Below are 9,222 nucleotides of genomic sequence, written 5' to 3'. Positions count from 1 at the left end.
TCATACAATATACTTTTAAGGGGTATGATGAAGGAAAATAATAAAAAGGTCATGGGTAAGACCAGTGCAAAGTAATGTATAACATAGAGTCCATATTTGCTCAGAGTAGATCACAAGATATTTCATTGTGAAAACTCTCAGAAACCAAAGCAAAAAGGAAAAATAATTAATAATTGTTTTTGTCATCTCCATTAGATTAAAAGAAACCAATTGCTCTTTGGAAGTATTATGCTTTCTGATATTGAGAACTGACACATTCTCTTATGGGTGCTCATAAAGAAAGTATTGTTTTATAGAGGGAGACATCTCAACACAGCCCTACAAGAGCAATAGTAACACATTTCCTCCTGTTCTTTCTTATAACTATGTTTGAAGTAAGCTGATATTGTAACTCCAGGGTACAATTCAATAAAAACAAAACCAAACAAAAGGCCAAATAATACAATTCCGGTAGGCAATTCTTTGATACTCAGATACATTTCAAGGGTACAATTTAGAATACCTAAAAACAAACAAATAAACAAAAACAAAACAAAACAAAAAACCCAATATGAATGGACTGCATGTTCTTAGGAAATCCACCACGGGTATTATTTCTCCTAACTGGGCTTTTGATAACACTAAACATGGCAGAGTGTGAAGCTGTGAAATCTCAAAAGAAGCAGCAGAAGGTAGATTAAGGGGGTATGCAAAAACGGAAGCCAAAGTCTCTTTCAAAGAACAGTTTGGGATCTCCTTTAGCGTATGAGAGAAAGAGAGGCATCGAAGAATTCTCGAATATTGTTGTGCATAGGCCATACTTGGATATTTGTTAAAAATGCAGAGTCCCCAAAATGCATTGTTAAAAATGCATCTCTCTATGGAGTTTTGATTCCATTGTTCTAGAGCAGGCCAATGAATCTGCATTTTAAACAATTACTCAAGAAACAACTGGGACAGGACACTGCCTTAAGCAGGTTTACGATAACTCTAGCTGGGGAAAAAATTCAAAGCAGATGCTCAGGATTGCTCACTTGGACAAACATCTCTCAGTAAAACACCTTAACTTAATTTTAAAATACGGAGTTAAAACAAGTTTAGCCTAAAGCTGCCTCCTTACATATAAATATCTTAGGTTCGGCCTAAAGGTTTCTCTATATATCATGAACTGTAACCTAAATGGACTTGTAAACAGACGGTAGCCTACTCTTGTGCCAATTACCAAGTTTTGGCCAATCAAAGGTGGCCAACTGTTCCAACCCTGTTCAAATAAGGCGAACACTGAGCTGTAACCCATCTGACTATTTTGGCCCTCATTTCCATTTTTTATAGGGCACTTTCCTTTTTCTGTCTATAAATCTTCCATCACGTGTCAGTGCTGGAGTCTCGGAGCCTACTCTGGCTTGGGAGGCTGCCCGATTCACACATCAGTCTTTGCTGAATTAAACTCTGTTAAATTTAATTTGCCTAACAAATTAATTTTTTTTTTTTATTTTAACAGTAGCTTCCTGGTAAACCCTCTAGGACAAATTAGTTTGGAATTGCGGTCCCTGAGTAAATGAATGTTTTCACCCACTGTATAGAATTGCTGCTAAAGCTAATTTATGTTAAAGGATGTGTGCCAAACTTTTTGATTTTAGAGTAGATAAACTAAAGCCATTAGATCAGTTTGGATTAGGTTTGGCTGCATATGACAGAAAAAATACAGTGGCCTAAATATCATAGATGTTCTTTCTCATAGAAATGGGTTTCTCATTTCATCCTGTAATCCCAGCACTTTGGGAGGCTGAGTCAGGCAGATCACTTGAGCCTGGGAGTTCGAGACCACCCCAGGCAGCTTAGTGAAACTGCATCTCTACAAAAAATACAAAACTTAGCCGGGCATCGTGGCACAAACCTGTAGTCTCAGCTACGTGGGAGGGTGAGGTGGGAGGATCACTTAAGCCCAGGAGGCAGGGGTTGCAGTAAGCCAAGATAATACCACTGCACTCCAGCCTGGGTGACAGAGAAAGACCCAGTCTCAAAAAAAAAAAAAAAAAGAAAAAGAAAAGAAAGAAAGGAAAAGGGTTTCAGAGGTTGGCAGTGCTGAGTGCTGAGCAGGTAGCAGGTATCATGCTCTCCAATGGCAGGGACCTAGGCTCCCTCCATTGCTCTGGGCATGTGGCTTCTACATGCTGAAAACATCACACCCAAGATGGCTGCTGAAGCTCCTGCCACAGTTCCACATTGCAGATTGCTGGAAATAAGAAGGGCAAAGGTGGACGTACTCCATCCCTTTAAGGACATTTTCCGATTTTGCATTCAGGATGTGTACATACATGTCATTGACCAGAACTTAGTCTCATGGCCATACCTAGCTATGAGGAGTTGGGGGTAAGAGGGTGTTGGGAAATGTAATTTTTATTTTGGATAGCCACATGCCCAGCTAAATATGGAGGTTGGTTACAAAAGAAAAAGGGGGAAAATGGGTCTACCAGTCTCGGCCATAGCCGTTTGTGGACATAGATTAGGAGACAAAAGCAATTGTCTATTGAAGCTAGACATGATACTATGATAAAACCTAGTAGGCAACATCAAAGCCATGTCACCTCTCTTAGAAAAAGTCTTTCTGATTTCAATATCAAATGTATATGCTTCCTCCTTACCTGAAAGCAAAAGCAATTCATGAGATACACACTGAAAAGGTGTGTGGTCAAAATCCCTCTGCTTTTTTCCATTTCTACTGTTATGGAATTTTTACATGTGTAATGTACCCTTATTGTGACAAACCCAAGCAGCACAGAAGAGTAAAAAGTGAAGCATCCTCCTGTTGAAGCGCCTCCTTCCCCCAATCCTACCTCAAGTGCTGCTTTGGTTAACATTTTGAGTGTTTCTTTCCAAACAAGATTTGTCTCCTACTCCAAATTGTTACCTAATCTATCAGGACTCCATGCTTCTCCTGACTTATATTTTGCTTTGTTTCATATTAGTGTGGCATTTTAAGTCATTCATTGCAAGAAGGGATGCAGTGGGGGTCAAAGATTACAAATGTTAAAAAGTGAAAGGGGCTTGAGATATCACAAAGCATCCTCACAAATGATTCCTTTGTTTATGTTGGAATGTAAGTATGACTACACTTGCTTTTTTCCCACATGACTTAAGGAATTTTCTTCATGTTGTAATGTTTGATGGATGCAAAGCAAATGTGTAACTTACATGTTTAGGAAGCATAATAACATAACGAAACCTGTGCATCCACCGCCAAATTTATAAACCAATTTATGATAGGTGCCATCTAAACTACTTGCATGTTTCTCCTTTCAGCCCTCCACCTCCCCACGAGAGGTCGTACTACCCTAACTTTTACATTTTAATTAATTTGGCTTAAAAAAAATAGTTTTACTACAGATGTATATGTGTACAAACTATATATCAATCTTACTTCTTTTTTGAGCTTCAAAAAAGGGATTATATGGTGAATCGCCTTCTGCAACTTGACTTTCTTTTTCCCACTACGTTATACTTCCCAGATGCGTTCATTTCGATACAGGTAGCTGGTGAAAACATTTTTTTTTCTTTCCTTTTCTTTTTCTTTTTTTGAGACAGGTCTTGCTCTGTCACCCAGGTTGGAGCACAGTGGTGTGATCATAACTTACTGCAGCCTCAAACTCCTGGACTCAAGCGATCCTCCCACCTCAGCCTCCTGAGTTGCTGAGACTACAGGCACATGAAACTGTGCCCAGATAAAGATAGAGTTTTTCATTGTTGTATGATATTCCACTGGGTAAATATTTCACAAGTTATTTATCTATTCTCCTGTTGATGGAATTTGGGTAGCTTCTGTTCTGTTTTGTTTGGGTCATATAAAAAGTGCTGCCCTAAGCATGTTTCTTGGTGGGCGTACATGAGCAACAGTTTCTCTAGGATATTATGTCCATGATGAAAGGAGAGGTGGGTGGTAGGATATGTGTCTAACTATAGAAGATAATTACAAATTATTTTTCTTTTTTTTCTTTTCTTTTTGTTTTTCTTAAGACAGAGTCTCACACTGTCGCCCGGGCTGGAGTGCAGTGGCACAATCTTGGCTCACTGCAACCTCCACCTCCCAGGTTGAAGCGATTCTCCTGCCTCAACCTCCTGAGTAGCTGGGATTACAGGCGCCCGCCACCACGCCCAGCTAATTTTTTGTATTTTTAGTAGAGACAGGGCTTCAGCCTGTTGGCCAGGCTGATCTTGAGCTCCTGACCTCAAGTGATCCGCCCGCCTCGGCCTCCCAAAGTGCTGGGATTATAGGCGTGAGCCACTGCGCCCAGCCCAACAAATTGTTTTTCATAGTGGCTAAACCAATTTACATTCCCACAGTCATGTATAATACGTTATTGACATTTGGTTTAGTCAGACTTTGTTATTTCTGTCCATCTACTGGATATAAACAGTGCTCTCATTTGTATAATTCATAGTGTGGCTTGGGATCTTTTCACAGTGACCTTATCCTAAACTTTAAGGTGATACCAGGACTTTGTTTTATTTTTATTTTTTTAAGTATATATACAGACAGGCCTACAAACTTACTGCTTCCTGAATCCACTCACAGTACAGCCATGGCAGCCAGTGGTCTTGGCATGCTGGCCTCAGACACAAAGGTCCCAGAAGTGGCACAGCCCTCTATGGGTCTCCATGTCTTCAAAGAGCTTGTTGTCCGGACCAGAACCTAGCCATAGTTTCCATCCTTTACATCCTTCTGTCTGTTCAGGAACTAGTGTGGGATCTTGTACTGGCGTGGATTCTGCATAAGGGTGATCCTCAGGGAGTTCCACTTCATCCTCAGTGAATTCTCCTGCCCTCTTGGGGAGGTCGATGTCTGCTTTTTCAACTCCACACGAGCATAACTTCGGCGCATACCCTTTATGGCAGTGATGGCAAAGGCTATTTTCTGCCACATGTTGATGTTGGTGTTGAGTATTCACAAAACATGCTGGAACTTCTCAGGGATCACTAAAGACACAGTGGCAGCATGAGTGGCGATGCGCAGGCCTCCTGTGGAAGAGCTATGTCAGCGCTTTGGATGACCAAACATCAAGATTAAGTCTGCACAGCTCCGACTGATAACCTGTCCTATCCATAGGCTCAAAGGCTAAGGAAAAAATATTTTTAAATAAAGGACACAACCTTTTTTTTTTGAGATGAAGACTCACTCTGTTGCCCAGGGTGGAGTGCAGTGGCGCAATCTCGGCTCACTGCAACCTCTGCCTCCCAGGTTCAAGCAATTCTCCTACCTCAGCCTCCTGAGTGGCTGGGATTACAGGCGCCCGCCACCACGCCCGACTAATTTTTGTAGTTTTAGTAGAGGCGGGGTTTCAGCATGTTGGCCAGGCTGGTCTTGAATTCCTGACCTCAGGTGATCCGCCTATCTCGGCCTCCCAAAGTGCTGGGATTACAGGCGTGCGCCACCACGCCCGGACAAGGGCACATTCTTACGTTGATTCTGACAGACTTCCCCACAAGGTGTTTCACATATAAGTCATGAACTGGGGCTGGGTTCCAAATCCACATGCTTCTGGTAGGGAATATTGATCCAAAAAACCAGATCTGTCAAGTATGAAAAGCAACCTGGAGTTTATAAGCTGTTTATTATATAAACTGACCTATTATTTATGGGAATAGAGAATTGTCCTCCTAACTATGAATCAGGTTTATATTTAGGATAGGCTTAAGATAAATCTGATTATAGAAAACCTTTAGCTTTATATTAGTCCATTTTCACGATGCTGATAAAAACATACCCAAGACTGGGCTGGGCACAGTGACTCATGCCTGTAATCCCAGTACTTTGGGAGGCTGAGGCAGGCAGATCATGAGGTCAGGAGATCGAGACCATCCTGGCTAACACGGTGAAACCCCGTCTCTACTAAAACTACAAAAAATTAACTGGGCGTGATGGTGGGCGCCTGTAGCCCCAGCTACTCGGGATACTGAGGCAGGAGAATGGCGTGAACCCGGGAGGCGAAGCTTGCAGTGAGCTGAGATTGCGCCACTGCACTCCAGCCTGGGTGACAGAGCGAGACTCCATCTCAAAACAAACAAACAAACAAACAAAAAATACCCGAGACTGGGCAACTTACAAAACAAAAGAGGTTTAATGTACTTACAGTTCCACATGGCTGCGGAGGCCTCATAATCATGGTGGAAGGCAAGGAGGAGCAAGTTACATCTTACATGGATGGTAGCAGACAAAGAGAGAGCTTGTGCAGGGAATCTCCACATTTTTAAAATCATCAGATCTTGTGAGACTCATTCACTATCATGAGAACAGTGCAGGAAAGACCCACCCCCATAATTCAATCACCTCCCAGCAGGTTCTTCCCAAGCCATGAGGGAATTGTGGGAGCTAAAATTCAAGATGAGATTTGGGTGGGGATACAGCCGAATAGTATCAAGCCTGTTATTTGAGGGTTCTGATCTCCTGTACCCGATCACAGAGGGACCTGGGATCAGCAAAGATCAGAGTGGTTTCTCCTGGATCACACGGCCAAACAATCTTTCTGCATGAGATACTGACCACACCTTTTGGGAGCAAATGCACCCGAAACTACATTGCTTGATTCCATGTCGTCAGCTTGGTTGGTGGTGGGGAGCTCACAAGCCTGGTTCAGTAAGCAGGCTTAGTTGTTGGAGAGGAAAGATTTTGACTAAGATAGTTTTCTTCTGTTAGTCTGCCTCACGAACAGTCCCCAGGAACTTACGGCTTGGTGGTCCTGTAGAGAAGGGGGGTGTACATTAGAACTCCTTGAGGAGTGGAGGCACAAGCAGTTCTTCTTTGTTTGTGGCCAATCTGTGGCCAGTATTTCTTTGTTTGTCTCCCAGCATCCTCTCCCTTGGTGCAGCAACGTTCCCTGACTTCCCCACCCTCTCCTAGTCATGTTGTTGGGGTGCAACACATGACTCAGCCTTGGGCAGTCAGCATAGTTCATTCCCCGGCTTAGGAGTGGGCTCCTCACCTGAGTTGGTCTGATGAGAAGAAACCCAAGACTCCTCTGCAGAACTCCCAGAAGAGAGGCTTTCCTTGTACTGCCTTGGAGGCCATTAGGTTATGATGGTTTGCCCCTGCCTAGAGCCTAAGAATGCTGAAAACCCAGGGAACAGCAGAGCAAAGAGATAGAAAGAACCCAGAAGACATCACTCGAGCTCTGAGCCCAGCCACATCTGAATGTAAAGCTCCTCTTGGGATTTTTTTTAACACTATACTTTTTAATTTTTATTTTTAATTATCTATATTATTTGTACATATTTTGGGATACATAAGATATTTTGATACAGGCATACAATGTGTAAGGATCAAATCAGGGTAACTGGATATCCATCATGTCTAACATTTTTCTTTTCTTTGTGCTGGGAACATTACAATTCTTCTCTTCTAGCTGTTTTGAAATACACAATAAGTTGTTAACTATAGGCCAGGTGTGGTGGCTCATGCCTGTAATCCTAGCCCTTTGGGAGGCTGAGAAGGGCAGATCACCTGAGGTCAGGAGTTTGAGACCAGCCTGGCCAACATGGTGAAACCCCATTTCTACTAAAAATACAAAAATTAGTAGTCCCAGCTACTTGGGAGGCTGAGGTGGGAGAATCAGTTGAACCCATGAGGCAGAGGTTGCAGTGAGCCGAGATCACGCCACCGCACTCCAGCCTGGGTGACAGAGCAAGACTCCGTCTCAAAAAAAAAAAAAAAAAAAAAAAAATTAACTGTAACTTCCCATTACACTATAAAATACTAGAACTTATTCCTTCTATCTAACTGTATCTCTGCACCCATTAACCAACTTCTCTTGATCTTCCTCCCGCTTCCTTTCCCAGTTTCTGGTAGCCACCATTCTACTTTCTATGTCCATGAGGTCCACTCTTTTAGTTCCCACATATGCATGAGAACATGTGATGTTTGTCTTTCTGTGCCTGACTTATTTTACTTAACATAATGACCTCCGGTTCCATCCATGTTGCTGTAAATGACAGGATTTCATTATTTTCCATGGCCAAATAGTATTCTACCGTGTATATATGCCATATTTGCTTTATCCATTCTCCTGCTGATTGACAATTAGGCTGATTCTGCATCTTTGATATTATGAATAGTGCTCCAATAAACATGGGAGTGCAGATGTCTCTTTGATATATTAATTTCCCTTCTTTTGAAGATATACCCAGCAGTGGGATTGCTAGATCATACGGTAATTCTATTTTAAGCTTTTTAAGGAACCTCCATATTGTTTCCTGTAATAGATGTACTAATTTACATTCCCACCAACAGTGTGTGTTCCCCTTTCTCCATATTCTCAGCAGCAGTTTTTTTGTCTTTTTGATAATAGCTATTCTAACTGGGGTCACATGACATCTCATTGTGGTTTTGATTTGCATTTTCCTGATGATTAGTGATGCTGAGCATTTCTCAAATACCCACTGGCCATTTGTATGTCATTTTCTAAGAAATGTCTTCAATCACATAAATAGTATCTTCCTTTTGTTTACTTATTTATTTTTTGCCATGGTCAGTTTGAGTGTGATTTTGCTGACACTTGATTCAGAAAATGTCCCCATAGGTAACCACCTAAAAGAGGTGTGAAACAAATTCAGGAAAAGAGAGGCCATCTTCCTTTTCTACCACAGCATTTAGGGGCTCCAGTGGCACAGAAGGTGGCAGAAGCCCCCAGCCAGGAATTGTGGGGTCTGCCACAGTGGCCCCTGCAGATGCATGTGAAGAGGCCAGCAGAAGTAGTGATACCTTGCAAGGGCAGTGGTGTCTGGAGCAGATCCCCAGCAGAGGAGGCTCTAGCAGGAGGAGGTGAGAACGTGGTCTACGTGATGCGTACCCCAGTCTCCTCGTCCCAGGGCTGTGGCTGCCAGTGCGCTTGCTGCTGTGGTCGTCATCACTTCATCTTCTCATAGTGCCAGCAGCCTCAGCCTCCCCCTGGAGAGGGCCTGCTTCTACTTGGCTTCTATAACGCTTGTGGGGACAGCACAGGTGCCCTGATTTTTCCTTACTAGACCCACAGCTGCTGTGGCTCCTCCCACACTTCTGGGCTCAGGTGAAGGCCGTATTGGAGGACATGGGATTTGGCCTCCCTATCAACTGCATAGAGCAGCCACGTAACTCAACCAGAAGAGGGGGGAATCAATGCCCTGTGTAGTGAATCTTAACAATGACAGAAGGTGAAAGACCTAGCAGATGTAGCCCTCTCCTTTTTCACCAAGAGGGATATTTCCAAGGCATGG

The 9,222-nt window shown here is 42.8% G+C and overlaps 1 pseudogene; it reads right to left on the bottom strand.

Moving 5' to 3' along the window:
* Positions 1-4,526: 4,526 nt before the first annotated feature.
* On the bottom strand, positions 4,527-8,877 carry LOC114677065 (small ribosomal subunit protein uS13 pseudogene; annotated as a pseudogene).
* Between the last annotated feature and the right edge of the window lie 345 nt (positions 8,878-9,222).

Source organism: Macaca mulatta, chromosome 1 (genome assembly GCF_049350105.2).
Source record: "Macaca mulatta isolate MMU2019108-1 chromosome 1, T2T-MMU8v2.0, whole genome shotgun sequence".
NCBI lineage: Eukaryota > Metazoa > Chordata > Mammalia > Primates > Cercopithecidae > Macaca > Macaca mulatta.
Note: the sequence above shows the minus strand (reverse complement) of the source record. Positions and strands in the feature narration are given on the sequence as shown.